Here is a 6,978-nt window from a genome sequence, read left to right as displayed (position 1 = left end):
GACCCTCTTGGAAATAGTGGGACAGACATATACATAATCAGATAATTTCTATGTAATGAGATATAAATGCACTCACCCCCATTTTATAGGTGGAAACATCGAGCCTCAGAAGGGCACGAGGCTAATGAGGAACATTCCCTAATTTTTAAATTCTATGAATCTGAGGGCTCTTTCAAGGGAGAGAAACTTATCAGGGCATGGGCACAGGCAGCTGGGTTGGGCCCCCTCCTCACCCACAGTGGAGCAGTGTGGGAAGGATTGAGGGAAGAAGTGAGGGAGTCATTATCTGAGTTCATCTCTATACCGCTACCCAGCAGTGACATCAAGGAGGGCCCAGGAGGCGTTTACAAAATGCGAGGGGGCCTGAAGGGAGAAGAGTGGACGGGGAAGAATCCGAGACAGGGGTGGAGTAGTAAGGGATGTTTGTCTGGCATTGCAATAACCTGGCCCCATTCCCATCAGAAAGAGTCCTCAGTGCCTGGATCCCACTCCCCCATCTCTCAGCCTCCCAATTAATCCAGAGGCGGAGAAGCTAGACGGCCTGGAGACCAAGTGGGGATGATGGGACAAGGGCAGGCTAGAGTATCTCGGGCATGAAAGTCCAGGATTGGCCGCGGCTGGAAGTAGGACCTCGACCCGCAGCCAATAGGCGGGCTCCTCTCTTCCCCACCCCTCTCCAGTGAGGGACCCACGTTTCTGCAAAAGCAAACAGGGGAAGGACAAGTTCAAAGGGCGGGAGGCGAGAGCCCTGGGTCGTGGCTGGGGGTGGGGACTGGGCACTGTCTCTGCAATCTCCCCAGGGCCAGGCGTTGGAGCTTGGACTTGACAAAGGGTCGTCCGACAATTATTTGTTCTCTGTGGCTTTTAGCGGAGTGGGTGGGTAGGAAACTCAGAGAAAGAGCTGTTAGCAGTTTCTTGTATCCAGCCCGAGATATTTTATTCCTAAATAGGCACACACTTGTTTGTGTGTCGCTTTAATTTTTCCTTTTTCACTTATGCAATTAACAGCACACTGTTCTGCACGTTGATTCTTTTTCACTTAAAATTATGTCTTGACAGGCATAGGAGTTGAACATTTACCTGAGGTAAATACACTCATTGGAGAGAACAATCATGGGAGAAAGAAGGGCTGTTTATGCACAGGGAGACAGCTCAGGGGGCAGGGGTGCATGGGAGGATGGACACAGGGAAGAGGTGACTGTTGGGAGGAAGTGGGAGGGGAGCTGTTGCATTGTGGTGAATTGTGGTCAATGTCATGAAACAAAGTGTATGTGAACTGCTGTATGGAAAGTGAATTTGTTCTGTAAATTTTCACCCAAATCACAATTTAAATATATATAAGGAAGGTTGGGCATTCCTACTTCTGTAGTGATACTGCCTCAGAAACCCAAGGAGGGGTCGCTATGAGTCAGGTTTGACTCGACGGCACATAACAACAACAACAACATATATATATATATATATATATATATATATATATATATGTCTTGAAGAATGTTCTTTATTGCTAGATAAAACTTTTTTTTTCTGGATGTTGCTTTTAAACGACTCCTTCCCTAATCCACCTCGTGGACGTACCATTTAACAAGTTTCCTGCTGAAGGGCATTTGGTCTGTTTCCAGTCTTTTGTTTTTAACATCATTTCACTCCTGTGTGTTCATCTTTGGGATAAATTCCTAGAAGTGGAACTGCTTGGTCAAAGGGCATGTGCATTTGTAATTCTGACAGCTATTGCCAGATTGTTACCCATGAAGGTTGTACCAACGTACAATCTCAACAGAATTATACGAAGAACCTGATTCCCCATGGCCTTACCACACACAGAATGCTATCACTTTTTTTTTTTTTTTGGTCAATATGATACCCACTGCCATTGAGTTGATTCCAACTCATAGCGATCCTATAGGACAGAGTAGAACTACCCTATAGAGTTTTCAAGGCTGTAATCTTTACAGAAAGGAGCTCTGGTGGCATAGTGGTAAGACATTTGGATGTTAACCAGAAGGTTGGCAGTTCAAACCCACCAACTGCTCTGCAGGAGGAAGATGAGGCAATCTACTTCCATCTTCTTGTTGCTGTTGTTATGTGCAATCGAGTCGGACCTGACTCATAGCGACCCCTCCTTGGGTTTCTGAGGCAGTATCACTACGGAAGTAGATTGCCCCATCTTCCTTCCGAGGAATGGCTGGTGGGTTTGAACCGCCAGCCTTCTGGTTAGCAGTTAAGTGCCTTAAGCACTACGCTACTAGAGCTCCTTCTACTTCCATAAAGATTTGTTGTTGTTGTTATGTGCCGTGGAGTCGGCCCCAACTCACAGCGACACCTCCTTTGGTTTCCGAGGCGGTATCGCTACAAAAGTAGATTGCCCAACCTTCCTTCTGAGGAATGGCTGGTGGGTTTGAACCGCCAACTTTCTGATTAGCCGTCAAGCGCCTTAGGCACTACACTACCAAAGTTCCCCCATAAAGATTTACAGCCACAGAAATCCAATGGGGGTAATTAGGAGTCAGAGTCAGACTCCATGGCAGTGGGAATCTTTACGGAAGCAGACTGCCACATTTTTCTACAGTGGAGCAGCTGGCAGATTAGAACCAGTAATCTTTTAGTTAGCTTAACCACCTATAAAACTGAAACCCAAACCCACTGCCACTGAGTTGATTCCAACTCGTAGTAACCCTATAAAACAGAATAGAACTAACCACCCTATAGGGTTTCCAGAATTGTAAATCTTTATGGAAGCAGACTGCCACACTTCCGCAGAGCATCTGGTGGGTTCGAATTGCCCACCTTTTGGTTAGCAGCTAAGCACTTAACCACTCTGCCACTGGGCAGACCAGAATCCTATACCCAGTGAAAATATCCTTCAAAAATAAAAGACAAATGAATATATTCTCAGATGAAGGAAAACTAAGAGCATTTATTACTCACAAACCTATTCTGAAAGAATAGCTAAAGCAAGTTCTTTAACCACAAACAAACAAACAAGAGAAGAAGGAATCTTGGAATATCAGGAAGAAAGAAAGAGCTTAGTAAGCAAAAACATAGGTAAATACAATAGAGTTTCCTTCTCGAGTTTTCTAAATTATGTTTGACAATGGACACAAAAATTATAACACCGTCTGATGTGGTTCTAAATGTATGTAGAGGATATATTTAAGAAAATTATATCATAAACAAAACCAAAAAACAAACCAAACTCACTGCTGTTGAATCGGATCTGACTCATAGTGACCCTCCTTGGGTCTACGAGGCAGTGTCACTACTGAAATAGATTGCCCAACTTTCCTTCCAAGGTGTGGCTGGTGGGTCTGAACCTCCAGCCCTCTGGTTAGCAGTCAAGTGCCTTAGGCACTACACCACTATGTTGTTGTTGTTGTTCTGTGCCGTCGAGTCAAACCTGACTCATAGCGACCCCTCCTTGGGTTTCCGAGGCAGTATTACTACGGAAGTAGGATTGCCCAACCTTCCTTCCGAGGAGTGGCTGGTGGGTTTGAACCGCCAGCCCTCTGGTTAGCAGGCAAGTGTCTTATCCACTATGCTACCAGAGCTCCCACACCACTATAGTGTTTTAAATTAACAACCTGAGTGGGTTCAGGCAATTCTAATGGTTCCCGTTTAGCATGTCCAATAAATACTGGCCTAAGGTCAGACTTACATGCCTTTAGTTTTACAATACCAGGTAGAGGCAGTGTTCTCCAATAAGATGTAATCAACTAGGGGTGAGATGATGACAAACCAAATGCAAGACTGGGGCAACAGAGAGAACCTCCCCAGAACATTCGCATATATATCCTCAAGGAAATTAAGGACGGTTACTTGAGCCATACCCTCCAGCAAGGCGGGACTCAAGACACAACCAAACCTAAACAGGCACAGATACTAGTGTGTTAGACTGGGTTCTCTAGAGAAGCAAGACCAGCTTATAGAGAAAGCTTATAGAGACAGAGAGAGAGAGAGAAAGAGAGTTTCCTATTTTAGGAAAACGGCTTATAGAAGCTTATAGAAAATTGCATAAATGCCACTTATAGAAGCTGGCAAGTCTCAAGTTCTTGGATCAAACATCAAGCTGGAGGCTTTTCCTAATTCACGCAGCTGCAGGGGCTGAGGAGCTCAAGGTTGTCAGGCAGTATACTGGCTGTTGACTCCAAGGAATGATGAATCCAAGATCTTCAGGCTCAATGGTGGATTGTTCGCTCACGGACTATTGTAGGCAGCACAACAGAATCCCGATCCACAGAAGAGTGTCTCTTTTCCCAGGATGTCCATAAATATACTGAAAGCAGGCCACACCCCTAGGGAAATCCCCTTTCATTGGATTGGCTGCTCAAAACATATACATGTGATCCCATCATTGGAACAGCTTACATCACAACTGCTTAAATCACACAGACTTGTGGTCCAGCCAAGTTGATACACAGCTCCAACTATCACAACTGGGATTTACAACACAGCACAAAATGAAGGATGATGGTTAGAAGGGCGATATTAAGCAATTCACTGCACTGCACCTGCATAGAACACCCAACAACAGCAGATTACACAACTGTTTCAAGTATTAGCAGAATGTATACCAAGATAGGACATATCCTGGATCATAAAACAAATTTCAAATAATTGAAATCATACAGAATGTATTTTCCAACCACAATGGAAGCAAACTAGAAATCAATAACAGAAGGATAAATAGAAAATATCCAAACACTTGAAAATTAAACAACACACACTTCCAAATAATCCATAGGTCAAAGAGGAAGTCTCAGAGGAAGTTAAAATAAATCAAACTGAATGAAAATGAAATACAAGATATTAAAATCTGTGGAACACAGCTAAAAAGGTGCTGAGAGGGAAATGTATAGTACTAAATCATACATTAGAAAAAAGAAACATCTCAAATAAAAGATCTAAGCTCTCAACTCAAGAATATAGAAAAGACAGAGCAAAATAAACTCAAAGCAAACAAAGAGAAATAATAAAGATAAGAGGAGAAATCAACGAAATTGGAAGATTTACTTTTGCGAAACTCAGGCTATGATGGGTGTATTGTTTCTTTATTTTCTAACTTTTCTATAATAGAATGAAAAATAATAAGTAAAAAAGTTAAATGTTGCACAGTAAAATTTGCAAAAGCCAAAACTTGTGTTAAGGTGGAAACCTGTCAGAAGGAAATATTTTCCATTAAAAGGAGCAAAAGAAAAGTAAGACTGCACCTATTGATCATAACAAGAGGTCTCAGACAGAGTGGGGAAAAATGTGGAACAAAACTCAAAATCATAAAAAAGACTAGGCTTACTGGTCAGATGAAGACTGGTGGAACCTCTGAGAATATGGACCTTAGACACCCTTTAAGATAGGAACTGAACTTAAGCCTTTGACTCAACTGTCAGCCAAATGATAGACAGGGTATAAGGTGAACAGTAATATCAGGAGGGTATGCTCTCATTCTGAAGGAAGACCAGGCAATCTACTTCCATAAAGATTTACCACCTCAGAAACCTAATGGGGGTTGCTGTGAGTCAAAGTCGACTAGATAGCAGTGAGTTTGGTTTGGTTTTTTTGGATGCACTCATTACAACAATTAAGCACATGAAGTCAAGAGGACAGCATTTGCCCAGGGATAGAGCTAGGAAGGTGGGAGCGGATGGGAAAGAAGGACAAAGGGAAGGGGCAGGGGCAGGGGCAGGCAGGAAGTGGGAAGAACACTGTTGCACTGTGGGGGCTGCAGTAAATGTCACAAAACAGAATGTGTGTGGATCGTTGAATGGAAAACCAATTTCCCCTGTACTTTTACCCAAATCACAATGAAAAAATAAATGAATTAATTTTTTTAAAAAAAGAAGATGACAAAGACCGCACCCTGTTACAAAGGTAGAAAACTTGTCAGACCTGGAAAAACAAGGCAGTCCCATCAAGTTCTGCTCTCACAGATTTCACTGTATGTTCATTGAATCAATCAATCAATCAATGATTCAACAAATTAACATCTACTGTGTTCTAGGGAGCAGTCTGGTGGTGCAGTGGTTAAAGCATTCTAGGCACACAGTGTCTGGCAGACAGTATAACTCAATCAATACTTGCTAAATGAGTGAACTAATGACTTCAACTTCTGGTTTATTGTTGTTAGGTGCCATCGAGTGGTTTCTGACTCATAGCGACCCTATGCACAGCAGAACGAAACACTGCCTGGTCCCTCGCCAGCTCCATGATCCTTGCTATATTTGAGCCCATCACTGCAGCCACTGTGTCAATCCATCTCATTGAGGGCCTTCCCTTCCTTAGTGGACTGTCCACCTTATCAAGCATGACATCCTTCTTCAGGGAATGGTACCTTCTGACAACATGACCAAGGAGCATTCCAGCTGCACTTACTCCAGGACGGATTTGTTAGATCTTTTAACAGTCCATAGCACTCTCAGAATTCTTTTCCAGCACCACAACTCAAAAGCATCAAGTCTTCTTCGGTCTTTCTTATTTGTTGTCAAGCTGATTTATTAATACTTCTTAAATTGTAATTAAACAAGACCTGTGGAAGTGGTAACTATTGGGAGAAGGGGGAGGGGAACTGTTGCATTGGGGTAAATTGTAGTCAATGTCATGAGACAATGTGAGTGTGAACTGCTGTATGGAAAGTAAATTTGCTCTGTAAACTTTCACCCAAATCACAATTAAAAAAAAAAAAATGTTGCAGAACTTGAAGAATGTAATCAATGTCACTGAACATCCCTAAATAAATAAATAAACAGGGCCTGTGCTGGATCCTGGTGCTACAGAGAAGAACGGAACATAGATTCTCCCCTCTGGGGAGCGAGGGAGCTCACAGACTGGCGATGCGCAGACCTCTACGGCTGCTGCTTGACAAAGCTCCAGCTGTCGAGAGTCTTGGGCAGAAGCCAATTCCACCTTTACTTTCGATTGTATTCTGGTCCATTATCTTAATTGCTACAATAATCTTTATGGTGATCATGCTCCTTCTGGTTCATC

The sequence above is a fragment of the Orycteropus afer genome, unplaced genomic scaffold, assembly GCF_000298275.1.
Source record: "Orycteropus afer afer isolate SDZICR_OR568_19922 unplaced genomic scaffold, OryAfe1.0 scaffold00020, whole genome shotgun sequence".
NCBI classification, from domain to species: Eukaryota; Metazoa; Chordata; class Mammalia; order Tubulidentata; family Orycteropodidae; genus Orycteropus; species Orycteropus afer.
The sequence above is the reverse complement of the archived record's forward strand: the minus strand, read 5'-3'. Positions refer to the sequence as shown.